The sequence below is a fragment of the Xenopus laevis genome, chromosome 5S (assembly GCF_017654675.1).
Source record: "Xenopus laevis strain J_2021 chromosome 5S, Xenopus_laevis_v10.1, whole genome shotgun sequence".
In the NCBI taxonomy this organism is placed as follows: domain Eukaryota; kingdom Metazoa; phylum Chordata; class Amphibia; order Anura; family Pipidae; genus Xenopus; species Xenopus laevis.
The window spans coordinates 107,968,434-107,989,133 of NC_054380.1; the positions used below are offsets into that span (position 1 = coordinate 107,968,434).

The window sequence follows — 20,700 nt, forward strand, 5'->3', positions numbered from 1 at the left end:
GTGATCCTTGAAAAGATCCTTAAGATCCAATAACCTTGTAAACTTAAAAAGTTCAATTTCAAATTGAAATGCATCAAAGGACACTGTTGGAACGTACGATAGTCCCTTACTAAGCAGTGATGTTTCACCCAGTGATAGTGTGTGGGAAGATAAATTGAAGATAGGGATATTTATTTCTTGGACTGTCTTCCTCTTCGAGCCCCTCCTGATCGGGTGTCTTTGCCTTTTTCTACGCCCGAAGGGGGCAGAGATGCCATCTGGGGAGCCTCTAAAAAATGTTCAGATTTATTATGGGCTGAAGCGCTACTAGTTGCGCTAATACCTTCAGTATCAATGGCCGTGTGGTGTGTACTAATGGCCCCCCTTAGGGTATCATCCCCCTCCGAATCACCGGAACTATTGTCAACGGTATTTCTGGGTTTATATATATATATACAGCCAACGTTACATTTCGGTCCCCTCTGGGACCTTTCTCAAGGGCTTGAGAAAGGTGCCAGAGGGGACCAAAACGTAACGTCGGCTGTATATGCACTTTAAAAATATAGACGTTTGATTTGTTTCACCAAAACTCCCAGTGTTGCTGGTCGTTTTAAATGCTACACACATGATTTTGCCGTGCACCTGGGTACTCAACAGTTGAAGCGGTGTGCCATCCTACGCATAAATATATATATATATATATATATATATATATATATATATATATATATATATATATATATATATATATAAACAAACATTGATTACCGGCACTCACCTCCACCATTAGACAAATTTGGTGCTAACCAAATTCGATATAGCAGTGAAAGGAAGCACTCACGGCATAAAGGTTTTTGAAAAGTAATTTACGAAATTATATAAACATCTACGCGTTTCGGTACCTCAAGGGACCGTCATCCTGACGGGAGATCTGTGCTGCATTTCATGCAATAATCGGAAGTTTTCGGGTGAGAATTCCAAAAATCTGTGAAGTTTGTATTGTTCACGATTTTTTTTCGGATTTTTCCCTGATTTTTTCTTACATATTTTATTTAGCAGAGGATTTATACAATCTGTAGTCACAGACTGCACTTGAAACATGGCCTCTCACCTCTCTAGATTAGACTAAAGTCCTTGCTCCATATAAGAGTGGTCCCCCAAGTAGGGATGTAGCGAACGTCGGAAAAAAAGTTCGCGAACATATTCGCGAACTTGCGTCAAAAATGCGGTTCGCGAACCCCATAGACTTCAATGGGAAGGCGAATTTTAAAAGCTAGAAAAGACATTTCTGGCCAGAAAAATTATTTTAAAGTTGTTTAAAGGGTGCAACGACCTGGACAGTGCCATGCCAGAGGGGGATCAAGGGCAAAAATGTTTCTAAAAAATCCATTGTTGACACAGCGCTGCGTTTTGTGCTGTAAAGGGCAGAAATCACACTACATTTCTAAACCTGTGTAATAAAATGCTTTAAAACGTCCGGCGTCTACATGCCAATCAAGTCGTGTAAAAGTTACAGCCTGTTCACACGCAAAGACGAAACGCGGTGCTTACTGCAACGCAAAAAGACGCAAAGAGCTTTAATGAATGATACCGTCAAGTGAGCAAATAATAGTTTTTAATTACTAGTTGCTTGTCACCTCCAGGATGTTCGTCCTGTTGGTGGCAATATTTCTGTAGTGGTGTGTTTAGCAGTCACCGTGCTTGTGCGCACGTGCACGGTCAGGCAGAGGTAATTCAATGTACAGTGAAGCGAACCAAAAAACACTGATTCTGCAGTGTGGGCCCAGTTTTGGTCTACTTTATTGATCACCTGCGGTGACCATAAAAGATGCGATTTTGCCACTGTTGCAGAACCCTGAAAAATTAGGCATGTGTACTTTCCTGAAAAATTATGTTTTTTTTGTCGCAGCCACTGAACCAGAAGTCCAGAAACAATATGCCATATAAATGCTGAAAATATTAATTTTTTTTTGTGGCAGCCACTGCAGCACAGAGGCCAGAAAAAATATGCCATATAAATGCAAACAATATTAATTTTTTTTTGTCGCAGCCACTGCAGCACAGAGGCCAGGAAAAATATGCCATATAAATGCTAACAATATAAATTTTTTTGGTCGCAGCCACTGAAGCACAGAGGCCAGGAAAAATATGCCATATAAATGCTGAAAATATTCTGTTTTTTTGGTCGCAGCCACTGAAGCACAGAGGCCAGGAAAAATATGCCATATAAATGCTGAAAATATTCTGTTTTTTTTAGTCGCAGCCACTGAAGCACAGAGGCCAGAAAAAATATGCCATATAAATGCTGAAAATATTCATTTTTTTGTCACAGCCACTGAAGCACAGAGGCCAGAAAAAATATGCCATATAAATGCTGAAAATATTCATTTATTTTTGTCGCAGCCACTGAAGCACAGAGGCCAGAAAAAATATGCCATATAAATGCTGAAAATATTCAATTTTTTTGGTCGCAGCCACTGAAGCACAGAGGCCAGGAAAAATATGCCATATAAATGCTGAAAATATTCTGTTTTTTTTAGTCGCAGCCACTGAAGCACAGAGGCCAGAAAAAATATGCCATATAAATGCTGAAAATATTCAATTTTTTTGGTCGCAGCCACTGAAGCACAGAGGCCAGGAAAAATATGCCATATAAATGCTGAAAATATTCTGTTTTTTTTTAGTCGCAGCCACTGAAGCACAGAGGCCAGAAAAAATATGCCATATAAATGCTGAAAATATTCCATTTTTTTGGTCGCAGCCACTGAAGCACAGAGGCCAGGAAAAATATGCCATATAAATGCTGAAAATATTCTGTTTTTTTTTGGTCGCAGCCACTGAAGCACAGAGGCCAGAAAAAATATGCCATATAAATGCTGAAAATATTCTGTTTTTTTTGGTCGCAGCCACTGAAGCACAGAGGCCAGAAAAAATATGCCATATAAATGCTGAAAATATTCTGTTTTTTTGGTCGCAGCCACTGAAGCACAGAGGCCAGAAAAAATCAGGATTTACCTGGATTCAAATTAAACCAGTAGGGTTTGCACCCTAGTTTGTAACGGTGGTGGAGGGAGGAGGACGCTAAAGGACAGCTGTATGTGGAGTCATGAGGCGTGCAGAGAAGGACAGCTGCATGGGGAGTCAGAATCAGAAACTCAGAACAAGTCTTCCGGCGTGCAGTAACCCTCCGAGATCCACCCCTCATTCATTTTAATAAAGGTCAGGTAATCCACACTTTTGTGACCTAGGCGAGTTCTCTTCTCAGTTACAATCCCTCCTGCTGCACTGAAGGTCCTTTCTGAGAGGACACTTGAGGCGGGGCAAGACAAGAGGTTCATGGCAAATTGTGACAGCTCTGGCCACAGATCAAGCCTGCGCACCCAGTAGTCCAGGGGTTCATCGCTCCTCAGAGTGTCGATATCTGCAGTTAATGCCAGGTAGTCCGCTACCTGCCGGTCGAGGCGTTCTTTGAGGGTGGATCCCGAAGGGTTCTGCCGCTGCCTTGGGCTGAAAAACATTTGCATGTCTGACGTTACAGAGTGGCCAAAGTGCTTTGCCCTTGCAGGTGCGCTCGTGGCAGGATTACTGGCACCTCTGCCCCTGGAATGTTGATGAGTTCCTGAAGTGACATCACCCTTAAAAGCATTGTACAACATGTTTTGCAGGCTGGTTTGTAAATGCAGCATCCTTTCAGACTTGTGGTATGTTGGTAACATTTCTGCCACTTTATGCTTGTACCGAGGGTCTAGTAGAGTCGCGACCCAGTACAGGTCCTTTCCTTAAGCCTCTTGATACGGGGGTCCTTCAACAGGCATGACAGCATGAAAGACCCCATTCTCACAAGGTTGGATGCAGAGGTATCCATCTCCGCTTCCTCGTTATCAAGGACTGCATCATCCACGGTCTCCTCCCCCCAGCCACGTACAAGACCAGGGGTCCCCAAAAGGTCACCACCAGCCCCCTGGGAAGCCTGCTCCTGTTGGTCCTCCTCCTCCACAAAGCCACCTTCCTCCTCTGACTCCACTTCTGACACCTCTCCCTGCGTTGCAGCAGGTGCCTGGGCTCGTTCTGGTGATTCCGTCCAGAAATCGTGCGCTTCCTGCTCCTCGTCACGCTGGTCTACAGCCTCATCTGTCACTCGTCGCACGGCACGCTCCAGGAAGAAAGCAAAGGGTATTAGGTCGCTGATGGTGCCTTCGGTGCGACTGACCATATTTGTAACCTCTTCAAAAGGGCGCATGAGCCTGCAGGCATCGCGCATAAGCACCCAGTAACGGGGGAAAAAAATCCCCAGCTCTGCAGATCCAGTCCTACCACCCAGTTCAAACAGGTATTCGTTGACGGCTCTTTGTTGTTGCAGCAGACGTTCCAACATGAGGAGCGTTGAATTCCAGCGAGTCTGGCTGTCGCAAATCAAACGCCTGACTGGCATGTTGTACCGCTGCTGAATGTCAGCAAGGCGTGCCATGGCTGTATAGGAACGTCTGAAATGGGCCGACACCTTCCTGGACTGCCTGAGAACGTCCTGGAATCCTGGGTACTTTGAGACAAAACGTTGTACTATTAAATTCAGAACATGTGCCATGCAGGGCACATGTGTTAAATTGCCCAGTCTCAGTGCTGCCAACAGATTGCTTCCATTGTCACACACCACTTTTCCGATCTTCAGTTGGTGTGGGGTCAGCCACCGATCGGCCTGTGACTGCAGAGATGACAGGAGTACAGATCCGGTATGGTTTTTGCTTTCCAGGCACGTCATCCCCAAGACAGCATGACAACGGCGTACCTGGCATGTCGAATAGCCTAGGGGGAGCTGGGGGTGCACAGGTGTGGAGGAGGAGGAGGACCCAGCAGCAGAGGACGAAGAAGAGGAAGAAGACGAGGTAGAGAGCGAAGGAGGAGTAGAGGTGGTGGCAGAACCGCGTGCAATCCGTGGCGGTGACACCAACTCCACTGTCGTTGTTGAGCCACACATTTCCTGCTTCCCAGCCATGACCAAGTTCACCCAGTGGGCAGTGTAGGTGACATACCTGCCCTGACCATGCTTGGAGGACCATGCGTCAGTAGTCATATGGACCTTTGGCCCAACACTAAGTGACAGAGATGCGGTGACTTGGCTCTGCACATGGTGGTACAGGTGTGGTATTCCCTTTTTTGAAAAAAAATTGCGGCTGGGTACCTTCCACTGCGGTGTCCCAATTGCTACAAATTTGCGGAAGGCCTCAGAGTCCACCAGCTGGTATGGTAAAAGCTGGCGGGCTAAGAGTGCAGACAAGCCAGCTGTCAGACGCCGGGCAAGGGGGTGACTCGCAGACATTGGCTTCTTACGCTCAAACATGGCCCTCACAGAAACTTGGCTGGGGGCAGATGACTGGGAATGGGAACTGGTGGTCAAGGTGGAAGGCGGAGTGGAGGGTGGTTCAGACGGGTCAAGGACAGCAGAGGTAGAGCAGTAAGATGCTGGACCAGAAGGAGGGTGGCTTTTAGTTTGCCTGTTGCCTTTGAGGTGTTGCTCCCAAAGTGCTTTGTGCTTGCCGTTCATGTGCCTTCGCATAGAAGTTGTACCTATGTGGCTGTTGGGCTTCCCAAGACTCAGTTTCTGACTGCACTCATTGCAAATTACAACGCTTTTGTCAGAGGCACACACATTAAAAAAATCCCACACTGCTGACCTTTTTGAGGCTGGCAATCTGGGGGTAAAAGTAGAAGTCGGCGGCGTTGGCGGCAATGGCGGGTGCGTTGGCCGGCTGACCACAGGTGCCGATACATGTTGTTGCCCTACTGTTCCCTGCGAGCTGTCCTCCCTGCTTCTTCTAAGTCTTATTCTCCTCCTGCCTCTCTGACTCTCCGTCTCTCCATCTGAACTATCCTCCTCTTGCTCTCTTCTACTGGGCACCCACAAAACATCAATCTCCTCATCATCATTCTCCTCAGATGCATCAATTTCTTCTAACAGCTCACAGAAGGAAGCAGCAGCGGGGACCTCCTCGTCATCACTCATTATGTCCATCTCTGTTGTGTTCTCTGCCAGAATTAAATCTGGTGTAACGTCCTCATCTCCTTCATCTTCTTCTGCCAATAATGGTTGCGCATCACTCAGTTCAAGAAACTCATGTGAAAATAACTCCTCTGACTCCAGTGAAGAAGGGGCGCCGGTGGTGGAGGAAGTGTTACGTGGGGTGCCCATAGCAGTGGAGGATGAGGATGTTGTGGTAAAGTTAGAAACGGTAGAGGATGGGGTGTGCTGTGTAAGCCAGTCAACTACCTCTTCAGCATTTTGGGAGTTCAGGGTCATTGCCTTTTTAAAACTGGGCAATTTCCTAGGGCCACAGGATAGCATAGCAGCACGGCCCCTAGTGCCTCTGCGTGGTGGCCTGCCTTTGCCTGGCATTATTTTTAAAACAAAAACAACAACAACTCAGGTGGTGTTTCTGGAGACGGTATTATTATTGATATTTAGACAGAATGTGAACAAGCTCACAGAGCTAGATGGCAGTGGTTTGAAAATGAAGAACACACTGGGCAAATAATGCCTACAAGGTCAACGTATACACTACAGCAGTGGTGGATACGGAATATATTATTGCTGCTTGAAAAACGTCACTCAGGTGGTGTTTCTGGAGACGGTATTATTATTGATATTTAGACAGAATGTGAACAAGCTCACACAGCTAAGTGGCAGTGGTTTGAAAATGAAGAACACACTGGGCAAATAATGCCTACAAGGTCAACGTATACACTACAGCAGTGGTGGATACGGAATATATTATTGCTGCTTGAAAAACGTCACTCGGGTGGTGTTTCTAGAGACGGTATTATTATTGATATTTAGACAGAATGTGAACAAGCTCACAGAGCTAGATGGCAGTGGTTTGAAAATGAAGAACACACTGGGCAAATAATGCCTACAAGGTCAACGTATACACTACAGCAGTGGTGGATACGGAATATATTATTGCTGCTTGAAAAACGTCACTCAGGTGGTGTTTCTGGAGACGGTATTATTATTGATATTTAGACAGAATGTGAACAAGCTCACACAGCTAAGTGGCAGTGGTTTGAAAATGAAGAACACACTGGGCAAATAATGCCTACAAGGTCAACGTATACACTACAGCAGTGGTGGATACGGAATATATTATTGCTGCCTGAAAAACGTCACTCGGGTGGTGTTTCTGGAGACGGTATTATTATTGATATTTAGACAGAATGTGAACAAGCTCACAGAGCTAGATGGCAGTGGTTTGAAAATGAAGAACACACTGGGCAAATAATGCCTACAAGGTCAACGTATACACTACAGCAGTGGTGGATACGGAATATATTATTGCTGCTTGAAAAACGTCACTCAGGTGGTGTTTCTGGAGACGGTATTATTATTGATATTTAGACAGAATGTGAAAAAGCTCACACAGCTAAGTGGCAGTGGTTTGAAAATGAAGAACACACTGGGCAAATAATGCCTACAAGGTCAACGTATACACTACAGCAGTGGTGGATACGGAATATATTATTGCTGCTTGAAAAACGTCACTCAGGTGGTGTTTCTGGAGACGGTATTATTATTGATATTTAGACAGAATGTGAACAAGCTCACACAGCTAAGTGGCAGTGGTTTGAAAATGAAGAACACACTGGGCAAATAATGCCTACAAGGTCAACGTATACACTACAGCAGTGGTGGATACGGAATATATTATTGCTGCTTGAAAAACGTCACTCAGGTGGTGTTTCTGGAGACGGTATTATTATTGATATTTAGACAGAATGTGAAAAAGCTCACACAGCTAAGTGGCAGTGGTTTGAAAATGAAGAACACACTGGGCAAATAATGCCTACAAGGTCAACGTATACACTACAGCAGTGGTGGATACGGAATATATTATTGCTGCTTGAAAAACGTCACTCAGGTGGTGTTTCTGGAGACGGTATTATTATTGATATTTAGACAGAATGTGAACAAGCTCACACAGCTAAGTGGCAGTGGTTTGAAAATGAAGAACACACTGGGCAAATAATGCCTACAAGGTCAACGTATACACTACAGCAGTGGTGGATACGGAATATATTATTGCTGCTTGAAAAACGTCACTCAGGTGGTGTTTCTGGAGACGGTATTATTATTGATATTTAGACAGAATGTGAAAAAGCTCACACAGCTAAGTGGCAGTGGTTTGAAAATGAAGAACACACTGGGCAAATAATGCCTACAAGGTCAACGTATACACTACAGCAGTGGTGGATACGGAATATATTATTGCTGCTTGAAAAACGTCACTCAGGTGGTGTTTCTGGAGACGGTATTATTATTGATATTTAGACAGAATGTGAACAAGCTCACACAGCTAGATGGCCACTGGGCAAATAATGCCTGCAAGTGCACTACTATTGGTGCACTACTTTGAAGAACAGCAAACAGCACTGGACACCTTAAAGAACAGTAAGATAAGTAAAATAAAAAAAAAATTATATGTATATTAAAAAAAAAAATATTCTCGGGTTGGTGCTGCTGAACTACTAGGAGCAGCACAGTAGCACACCAGTCCCACTCCCCAACATTGCTAGACTAATAGCACTTGGCTGTTAAAGTAGCAAAGTAAAACAACAAAAAAGAAAATAAAAGCAGTCCTTACAAGGACTATTGGGTTATTACAGCAGTCAGCAGATGAGATCAGAAGAGATCAGTGCCCACAGCAGGCAGCTACATACAGAGCACTGCAGTAGAAGGTAGATTACTAGCCAGCAAAGCTACCCTAAAATGTCCCTCAAATCCCTGCAGACTTCTGTCCCTCCAATACAGAGCAGTATCAAGTAGATTACTAGCCAGCAAACTTACTATCAACTGTCCCTCAAATCAGTGAAATCACTAGCAGCTCTCTCCCTACACTAGCTCTTCCAAGCACACACAGGCAGAATGAAAAAACGCTGCAGGGCTTCAGTTTATATATGGAAGGGGAGTGGTCCAGGGGGTGTGGGGGTGGTCCAGGAGGGAGAGCTTCCTGATTGGCTGCCATGTATCTGCTGGTCTGGGGTGAGAGGTCAAAAAAAAGCGCCAGGTAAGGCGAACCCAAAATGACGAACGTCGCGCAACGTTCGTGAACTTGCGGCGGACGCGAACAGCCGATGTTCGCGCGAACAAGTTCGCCGGCGAACAGTCCGCGACATCCCTACCCCCCAAGTCTCCTATTAGAAATCTGTAAGCTCCATTGTGCCCCGACTTGCTTGAATACTCAGAAGGTAAGAACAAACAGGATGAACGGAGAGTATATTTGCTTTATTATTATTACATGGAGGTCAAGCTGAAATGCTCCAGTATGCAAAACAAGCAATTTGCATAAAAAATCACTGGGCTATCCAACTCTGGATACATACTCTCTTCTTTGAGAGGAAATTTCCCCATGATTTCATACACAGAGAGTCACTAGTACATCCTTCCTAGTTGCTGAACTATCCAACAATCCATCAAGTCATGTGACCTGCGAGGACATAATGCAGCTTGCCTGAAGAGACCTAATGGAAAACAGATTGGGACTGTTAACAGGGATAATGGAATTCACTGCCACATTATTTCTCATGCTGGATGCAATTCCAGTGCATTACTGAAGATATTTAACATTCTGCCAACTCTAAAATCTATGCTACAAGAAAAACAATCATGCAAAGAAAGCTTCCCAGATGGGAGTACTGGGGGGGGGGGCAGACACACTCATTCAAATATGGAGCCTGATTTGCATAACTAAACAGCACACGCTAGGTCTCCTCAACTAGTGGGATATACATGCATTAAGTGACTGTCACGCGTCAATTGGACATATCTTTTAAAGTTCTGTATCCTGAGTGAACCGATATTATCACTCTGTACTTTTTACATGTAGTAAAATGATCAACCCACAAACTACATAAAGAAGAAGATGATATTTTGCCCCACAGAAGCTGGTTTTAGGGTTACTGTGTGACATTTTTAAACTATATGTAGGGAATGTGAATTAGTAAACGTCCCCTTCCTTGCAAGGATATAATGCAATGTAGGAGGGAGGTATTTCCGTTGGTCCAGGAGTATTAGGAGTATTAGGAGTATTCTCTTGTCAATAAATGAGGTGGGAACCACCTTAGCAGGGAGACAGATGTGCTCGAGGATCTTAGTACAGGAAAATAAGTTTAGAACCCAAGGTTACGGTAAGCCAACGCCTTAGTGAAGCTGTGGAGCAGGGACCCTGTGAGTAGGGATCTGGCAGTGACAAAATAGATCAGATGGAATAGCTAGCCAATTACTTACACTTTCCATTCTACACCTCTTAGACTTCACTGCCCTCTTCTCATCCCCCTCCCTCCTCACATCTAATTGTGTAGCCAATGAATGGGCACGGGCACCAGGTTCCCAATTTTGGTACATAAACAAGATTTTGGGAAGATGCAAAGCTTGTGTTCACAAAATGGCATGTTATGTTATGATTGTGTTATTTCAAGACAGAAGGAAACAAGATTAAATCATTTATATAGTGTAAGTAAAGTTTAGCGTGACAGGTCCCCTTTAAAAATGCTGTTTTTAATGGTAACCTAAAAGATTGCTTTCAAATTCTTGTTTAGACACTTAGGGGCAGATTTATCAAGGGTCGAAGTGAATTCGAGGGAATTTTCAAAGTAAAAGAATTCAAAATTCAAAGTAATTTTTTGGATACTTCGACCATCGAATAGGATACTACGACTTCGAATTTACTTTGATTCGAAGTAAAAATTGTTCGAATATTCAATCATTTGATAATTGAAGTACTGTCTCTTTAAAAAACTTCAACTTCAATAGTTCGCCAAATTAAACCTGCCAAAGTGCTATGTTAGCCTATGGGGACCTTCTACACACATCGAAGTAAAATCGTTAGATCGTACGATAAAATCTTTCAAATCATTTGATTTGAAAGATTTAATTGTTCGATCGAACGATTTGACTTCGATCGTTCGATGGCCAAATTCGGTGAAAAATACTTCGACTTCGATATTCGAATTCGAAGTATTTCAATTCTATGCTCGAATTTCAAAGTATTTTATACTTCGAAATTCGACCCTTGATAAATCTGCCCCCAAATAACGTGCTTTCCTAAGAAAAAAACAAGAACAGTAGTGCTTGAAAGTTTGCAAATCCTTTAATTTTTTTTTATATTTTATATGAATGTGATCAAAAACATCATCTGATTTTGAAACAAGTACTAAAAGTAGATGAAGAAAACCTAGTTAAACAAATGAAAAGCACAAATTATTATATTTGGCCATATACTTATTGAAAAAAAAATCCAATAACATATCTGCATATGAGTAAGTGAATCGGTACAGTATTAACTTACTTTCGCTCAGTATTTGGTGTGACCCCTTGTGCAGGACACCTAGGGGCCGATTCATCAATATTCGAATATCGAGGGTTAATTAACCCTCGATATTCGACTGGGAACTAAAATCGTTCGACTTCGAATATCGAAGTCGAACGATTTTGCGCAAATCCTGCGATCGATCGATCGAAGGATTTTTCGTTCGATCGAACGATTAAATCCTTCGAATCGAACGATTCGAAGGATTTGAAACCAACGATCGAAGGAAAATCCTTCGATCAAAAAATCACAGGCAAGCCTATGGGGACCTTCCCCATAGGCTAACATTGACTTTGGTAGGTTTTATCTACCGAAGTAGGTGGTCGAAGTATTTTTTAAAGAGACAGTACTTCGATTATCGAATGGTCGAATAGTCGAACGATTTTTACTTCGAATCGTTCGAATCGTTCGAATTCGAACGAATTTAACCAATTCGATGGTCGAAGTACCCAAAAAATACTTCGAAATTCGAAGTTTTTTACATTGGAATTCTTCACTCGAATTTTGTAAATCTGCCCCCTAGAATATGAATGTTTTGAGGAAAATATTTACAAGATTCTGTATGATGAAGAAACAAAAAGTGTGTATATTGTCCAAAGATTTAAAGCAGCACTAATAATGATCCATATTGCCATAAAGAGTAATGCACACACAGTGTAGTAGTATCAACCAGGAATTGTGTGGCTCATGATATATAGTAAATTAAACAATTAGTTTATGTGGCCCATTTACTTAGCTCGAGTGAAGGAATAGAGGAAAACTTCAAATTTCAAATTTTTTTTTTGGCCATCGAATGGGCAACTTCGACCTTAGACTTTGAATCGAACGATTCGAACTAAAAATCGGTCGACTATTCGACCATTCCATAGTCGAAGTACTGTCTCTTTAAAAGTCAATGTCAATGTTAGCCTATGGGGAAGGTCCCCATAGGCTTCCGTAGCATTTTTTGGTGAAAGAAAAATTGTTCGATTAAAATCCTTCGAATCGAACAAATAGCGCTTAATCCTTCGACTTCGATATTCGAAGGCGAAGGATTTAACTTCGACAGTCGAATATCGAGGGTTAATTAACCCTCGATATTCGACCTTAAGTAAATTTGCCCCTTAAAGTTAAACAGTTATATTAGCTTAAAAGTTATATATAAAGCACAATGTTAAAAAAACAGACACAAACAACATGTTTTTGCCAACAATACAACTTTTTCCCTGTATTTGCATCTGTAGTCTGAGACAAGACCAGCTGAGTTATTAACTCATTCGGTGAAGTTACACAAAAGAAGAGAAAAATACACATGCGTTCAAAGGTAAGTTTGAATCTTGCAACCTTTTCAGAATATATCCCTTGAATAGCAAGGTACAAAGTAGCCATGGGGAAATGGAAATATCAGTAACTGGCAGAAGACAACAGCAACTATAATCATCATTTAATTATGGGATAATTTATACAATATGTAATACTCATGTGCTAACTGTTTCATGCCAATAATTTGTCTACGTTTGTTTTATTTACCCAATCACTATGCAAGAGACTGCAGTTCCTAAAAAGGCGTACGTCAAGAAAGAAGCCCAAATTTCTGAAGAAATGCCTCTGCACATTAAAAAATTGTCAAAGTCAAATGCCCTTCATGTGCCGTGGGCCAAAGGCAAAAACTTTTTGTTATCAGGTGTTAACAACCTTAACATAAGTGTATAGCCTGGGATACAGGTTTAAGGTGCACTTCTCCTTCACTTAACGCATCATTTTCAGATGTTTGCAACAGCTAATACTTTTTATTTAATATTGTCAATATTTTCTAAAATAGAGGTTTTAAAATGTAATTTTTCTGCTTTTTATATAAACTGTGTAAGCTAGGTTGTCCCGTGAGACTCTGGATTTGAGGTATCTGCATCTAAGAAACCTATAAAGTAATGTATCAAATTCTAACAGGTTACAAAGCCTGTGCTGTCACTTGCCAAGCTGGTTCAAGTGCTGCAGCTCAATTTTGAGCCCCTTAGGACTCTGAAGAGCAGTTGTGCCCATGGAGTTCAGTGTGCTGTGAGTGCAATGGAGCCATAGGCAGCATTTAGTACAGGGTCCTGCTGCATCGTACAGTTGTGGGCACTCCTTAGGGTAGAAAATTGAATGATACACAAGCTAGGAGGCATCCAAGGGGGTGTCCAAGTACCGGCCCAGCCCGAATGCAGGCAGCACTGTATAAATAGGAAAATTCCTTCATTCTGGTGCCCAAAAATATCTGGCTATGGAAGGTAAGCACAATTCAGGTTGCACAAACATGTTGCTTTATGTCCATGTTTTGCAATTCCAACCCTGCCTCACACATAAATAAGGCCCAATAATTGTGTAAAGGTGAATAAACCACACTGCGGTTCAGCAAATAGAGCCTTTTTATATAATTTTTTAAGCACTGTTCTACCTTTTGTCCAGACATAGAGTTAAGTACCTTCTCATTTCCTCTGAATTTAAACAACGTTAGCAACATTTTTATACACATGACTTTATCCAAATGCAATGGGTATGAATAATTTTGACACGGGACAAATTCTATGCGCACAACAATTTTGATGAGCGACAATATATTTTTTTAATTGCGTTGAATTTTCACAGTAGTTTTGCAAAAACATTCACGGGCGGGAAATGCGGAAATTCACTGTGAATCCATGCCTGGGGAATACATTTGCACATCACTATTTACTACTATTTTCTGTCTCCAATTGGATTGCAGTTGTATGACGGAAAAACACAGCCAATCCAGCATTGAGAAGAAAAGGGGAGAGGGCCAGTGCTGGGGTACTGAACTGGAGACAGAATTTTGTTCAATATGTGTGTACACATTGTAACTAAACAACAGTTTATTGCAAGGGTTAAGACTCCAGTTTAGAAATACCTGTAATAGGTTTTAGAGAGCTGAAACTGAGGTTTTTTCTCCTCATCTTTTGTAACATAGAATTTCCCTGGTGATTGTAGACATAAGCTTGCTGACTTCATCTCTGTACTCATATACATAGACATGATCTGTAACATTAATTAGGAGCACTGGAGCATTACTTTTCAGCTGATCACAGCCGTACACTGTCCCACTGTCCACATCATAGGATTTTACTGCATATCGTTTACATATCGTTTATCGTTTACTGCATGCCCATTACCAAACCTGAATAAAAATGGAAATACACAATTGGAATGCTAAAAGGTATTTTGCTGTGAACACATGTATGAAACAAGACATTACAGTGATTATTTTCCAGATCAGTTTGTAAAAGACATTCAAATGTCATAATTTTCCCCAAGGGCTTGCATGCTTCTACCCATGTCTTCTCCCTTAGTATTACAGGAATGGCATATTTTATCTGGAATGCGTCAGAAGGGGGGTTTTCTGTATAATCAGTCCTTCCTTAAAGAGGTGGTTCACCTTTAAATGAATTCTTAGTATATTGTAGAGTTGCTAATTCTAAGCAACTTTATAATTGGCATTCATTTTTTTCTATAGTTTTATATTATATGCCTTCTTCTGATTCTCTCTAGCTTTCAAATGGGGGTCACTGACCCCATTTCAAATTTAAAAACAAATTCTCTGTAAGGTTACAAATGTATTGTCATTGCTACTTTTTATTATTCATATTTCTATTCAATGCCCTTTCCTATTCATACTCCATTCTCTTATTAAAATCAATGAATGGTAATTTGGACCCTACTAACCAGATTGCTGAACTTGCAAACTGCTGAATAAAAATCTAAATACCTCCAAAACCACAAATAATAACAAATAAAGTCCAATTGCTAATTGTCTCAGAATATCACTCTCTATATCATACTAAAATTTAATTTAAAAGTGAACAACCGCTTTATTTGTGGCATCATACCTTATAGTAATTAAAAGAACATTTAAATATGAAAAAAAATGCTTTTGTTTAGCCACCAACATGGATTTCTGCAGGGTTGTTACCACCAACTAAAAGAAACAGTCTTATTACAGGTTTGGGATCCGTTATTCGGAAACATTTCTTTGTTCTGGATCTTTAATATATCCCATACCCATGTATTTACATTTTTTACATTGCTGCCACAACCCAAATAACTGCAAAATAATCCTTTGGGTCTGTAAAACTGGGCAGATTTAAACTTGGGTAGTAACCTACCCAGAGCTACTGATCACTTTTTAGTAAGCCATCTAAAATCAACTTGACACCCCTTTCAGTTTATGTATGGAAAATGCATCCACAAATGCATTCTATTTAAAAAAAAATCTGCATCAGGTTTCATCTCATTATTTTGCTGGTTTTCTAAGACAACCATGGTGCCACCCAAATCCCTTTTCAGTTGCAATTTCTCTGATTTGTCCCGCACAGATCTATCCTATCATTACAGCCATTTGTGATTGTTATTGCTGCAAGTCTATTTAGGAGACAGCTGCTGACTCTTTCTATACCAGTGTTTCCCATATGAATACAACACAGAAGCATATAACTGTACCATTTGTTTTATAATTGGCACTTGGACAAGGAAATTCATCTTCATGCCATGTCCCATTTCAAATCAATCAAATAAGATATGACACCGTAAGCGATCATTTGCAGAAATGAGCAATGCTACTGACAAAATCACTTAGCAGAGCTCAAGATTACCCCCTGTGGTTCCCTCGTAAAGGGTGTTGGCATGATTCCAAACCTTTCAGCATGCTCAAGATTCTGAGAGCCCTGTCAATTTAATAGTCAAGACATAGACCAAGACCTCTGAGCTTAAAGCTGGGTAAGAAATAACTGTCCTGTAATAACACTTTTGGAACAACCTATACAAACTCATCTTCCAGGGGCAATTTAGTGCTTTAAGTGTGCCCATTCCTGGCAAAATAATTACGATGACCACTTAAATGTGCCCTCTAAGCTTTATAAATACTTGATAATAATATTGTTAAACCTTAAGGCCAGTGAGTTCATATAAGTCTATTAACCCCAGACATTTAATCACCAGTTCTGACACAGACACCATGAAAATCACTGAAATATTTATTTCTAAATGATATTCTGATGTCATGAAAGAGATCTGTAAACAGAAAAGCAAGAGGCTCTCGTTTCAGTGAACTAATATACTTGTAAATAAACTCACCAACTAAGAACTACAGTACTTTGCCATTATTACATAGAATAAGAAATATTTACAACGGCGCCAACTGTATCTATCAAGTTTTTAATTCACACCCAAACTATTTCGCTTACAGCATTGTGAATCCAGGCCCCTATAATGATGATCACTAAATAGGATAAATTCAGACTCAAAGAGAACATGGAGCCAAGTCCAGCCAAGCCCAAATGGCAAACTGAAATTGGCTCTAAAAAAAAAATTTAACATAGTTATAACACAATATTATTAGGAAAAGAGAGGTAATGGGAATTATGGGAATAGAGCAGAAGTTTGTGGATATTGTTGTGTCTTACAAGTTAATAAAGAGGTACAAAATAAATGCAACAGTATTAGCCCTATTTTTCTCCAATAACACTGGTTATTATAATTAACCTTGTGTTATCAGTCTTCATGACAGCACAGTGGGTAGGTAAAGATACAATCACAGCTCTACTACTACATTGCCATAGATGTTTGAATGTCATTGGAAAGTTAGATATACAATAGTGTAACTATCACTAATGTCAGTGTAAGAGTGCTCTACTCTCAAATATCCCCAAAATCCAAAATCTTTGCTCAATGCATGGGACCAATAAGCCAGATGAGCTAAAAACAGATCACAATAAATCACATGGAAACCAGAGCTGGGAGGATAACAATGGCCACCGCTTGTTTACTATCAATAGGTATATATATATAGTTAAGTTAACTTTATTTATCTTTTTATTATCTGGTTGAGTGGTAGCACCTCAAAATTTAAATCCCAATGAAAGACAAATCAGAAAAAAATATTTGAATAAAAAGCCAAAACAGGACTGAAATGTCCTACTCCTTACCACTAATGGAATCAGATCAGAAAGGATGAAATCTGTCCAGCTTAAAATGTCTGGTTTTCTGCAGGTACAGTGGTCAGGGGCCCCAAAACTGAAAATTGTGATTATCAAATTGTGGAAGGGGCAGAGATTGAGACGTAGTGGGCAGGGGTTGATGGATTGTGGGCAGAGTTTTTCATAACTGGGGGGTGGCTAAAATACACTAGGGGAGTGGCTATTTTACTTGTTGGCAGGCTCTTCCGACTGACTAAAGCTGGCCATAGACGCAAAGATCTGATCGTACGATTTTCGGACCTTGTGTGGAGAGTCCCGGCATTTTTCAACCAGCGGAGATCGGACGTTTGGTCGATCGGACAGGTTAAAAGATTTGTCGGCTGCCGATAATATCTCTGCATGTATTGTCGATCGTATGATTTTCAGTGGGAGACTGTCACTAGCTTTGGTTGGACATAACATTTGTACGATTGCTGTCAGGGGCAGAACATCGGCTGATCTGTTCTTTTGTACTTTATTTTATCAGAATGGTTAGTGGCAGGTTGGGAGATGGGGAAGTCTTTGCATCTATGGCCAGCTTAATAATTGGAGCCCTCTGGGGGAAGGCCCTACCCCATAGTTGTATAGGGCCCCATGATTACTGATGGTGGCTATGGATGAAAGTATGGTCTTCATGAAGCATTTCTCTAGCATCATGATACAAATGCCTAGCCATGAGTGTAAAGTAAATAACTCACAATGGTTTGTATGTAGGGGGCAGAAAGTACAAGCACCACATACAGTTATATAATAGTGATAATTCAAATTCTGATCCAGGAATAAGCAACGTATCTGTCCATTCAGCTGTTTTTTTGCCATTTGGCAGTCCAGTGCCTGACTTCTTTCCATAACTTCACGCGGGAGTGTATAGGAGCAATAATGCACTGTAACCTCACCATATTATTCTTTTGTAAAGTCATTTGCTGAATATAATTTATATCATTCAGCTGGGTGAGGTGACTCAAATTTATATTTGCAGTCACTTGACCCAGAGTAGCTCATCTGTTTTGCACTGCAAGTCCAATCAAATCATGTACCTCTTCTCCATCTTCTCATATTTTGATTATTTTGTTAATTTGTTAAATAGCAAAAGCAAATGCCTAGCAATATTGTAAGGTCCCTCTACCTCTGATATCATTATTTGTATTCAAGTGTCTAGCTCTCACTGAAAATAACAAAATTGCCACTAGAGGTCAGTCTTTAACCGTAAAAGTAACTCATGCACATCCAATAAATCCTAAACATTTGAAAACTTCTATAAACTCAGAAAAATGAAGACTTACTGATTAGCTAAGATTTTTGAGCAGAAACACTGTGAAATGATTTGTGTTATTAGTGTTCTGGCATGTCGTTCAGTCCTCTGTAGTCAAAAACAAAGCAAACAATCTGTATTTCTTTACCATCCTGCTGTGCCTGGACATTATTTTCTTTACCTTTCCCTGGGGGGTTATTTATATAATCTCCAAATGCAAAAATCGCGAAAAATTCATGATTTTTTAAAATAAAATCTGACTTTTTAAAAAATCACGAATTTTTTGGAATTTATTAAACCCCCAGGACGGAAAAGTCAGAGTCTGAAAATCCGGCATCTCAGACCTGTCGAGGTTGCATATAAGTCAATGGGGCAAATTCACTATGCGCCAAAGCGCCTAAAGGTGGCCATACACGGATAGATCCGCTCGTTTGGCGATGTCGCCAAACGAGCGGATCTCCCTCCGATATGCCCACCTTGAGGTGGGCAATATCGGGCTGATCCGATCGTGGGCCCTAGGGCCCAACGATCGGATCCTAGCGTTCGCCAAACGGGCGGTCGGATCGCGGGACCGCATCAACGAACAGATGCGGCCGCGATCCGACGGGATTTTTAACCCCATCCGATCGAGATCTGGCCGACTTTCGGCCAGATCTCGATCGGGGAAGCCCGTCGGGGGCCCCCATACACGGGCCAATAAGCTGCCAACTTGGTCTGTCGGCAGCTTTTATCGGCCCGTGTATGGCCACCTTTACGCTAGCGTCAATTCGCTAGCGTTGGTCATTTTCGTTACTTCGCAAATTCACTAACGAATGCTGGCGTAACTTCGCTAGTGTTACTTCGCATCCTTACGCCTGGCGAAGTTGCGCAACGGACGTAACTACGCAAATTCACTAACGCGCGCAGTGCACTGAACTTCCTTCGCCACCTCAGACCAGGCGAAGCGCAATAAAGTAGATAGAGATTGCTTCAAAAAAAGTCCCAAAAAACGCTGGCGTTTTTTCTATATTGTGGGTGATAGACTGAAAAAGATCGAAAATTTTTTTGGGGCTCCCTTCCTTCCCCCCTACATTTCCTAACTCATGGCAACTTAACTATACAGTGGGCACATGTGTAGGGCAAAAAAAAAATTTTATTTGATGTTTTGAAGGTTTCCCAGGCATTTGTAGTGATTGTAGGTATTCCTCCATTGAAATTTGAATTTGGCGCCGTATGCAAATTAACCATCGCTAGCGTAACTTCGCTTCGCTTAGCAAATCAACGCTAGCGCAACTTCACAACCTTACGCTACCCTTGAGCGCAACTTCGGATTTTAGTGAATTTGCGGAGCGCTGGCGAAACTACGCCTGGCGAAGTGCGGCGAAGTTATGACTGGCGCAACTACGAATCTTAGTGAATTTGTCCCAAAGATTTTTTGAAAATTCCGAAAAAAATCGTGAAAATCTGTTTTTTACCACAAAGCAAATTTTCGGGAAAATGTAATAAAAAATAAGCGTAAAAAACCCAAGCGGATTTGATAGGAGTTTGTAGCAGAAAATACTGAGATGACAGGTTGTTCTCACTGCACCAGCTGCTGAACCTCATCTCTGTATGCCGACTCATCGTTGTGGCTGATGAGCCCCACCATAGTTGTGTCATCGGCGAACTTGATGATGTGGTTTGAGCTGTGTCTATCTATGCAGTCATGTGTCAGCAATGTGTACAACAATGGGCTGAGAACACATCCTTGAGGAGCTCCTGTGCTCAATCTGATGGTGCTGGAAACCTAGTCGCCAAAACAAACAGACTGAGGCCTCTCTGACAGAAAGTCCAAGATCCAATTGCACAAAGAGGTACTCAATCCCAGCTCGCTTAGTTTCCCACTGGTATTGAATGCTGAGCTAAAGTCTTTAAACAACATTCTCACATAACTGTCTTTCTTGTCCAGATGAGTTAGTGAGAGGTGGAGAGCAGAAGATATGGCATCCTCAGTTGACCTGTTTGGCCGATATGCAAATTGTAGTGGGTCCAGTGAGTGGGGGAGGGTGCTCTTGATGTGTGCCATCACAAGTCTCTCGATGCATTTCATGATGACCGGGGTTAGTGCAACAGGGCGGTAGTCATTCAGGCAGGTTACTGAAGATTTCTT

General features: G+C 41.6%; 1 pseudogene; it reads right to left on the reverse strand.

The window, feature by feature from the left end:
* LOC108717464 overlaps nucleotides 1-14,448 on the reverse strand; it is a 330,982-nt pseudogene extending 316,534 nt beyond the window's left edge.
* Nucleotides 14,449-20,700: the final 6,252 nt, after the last annotated feature.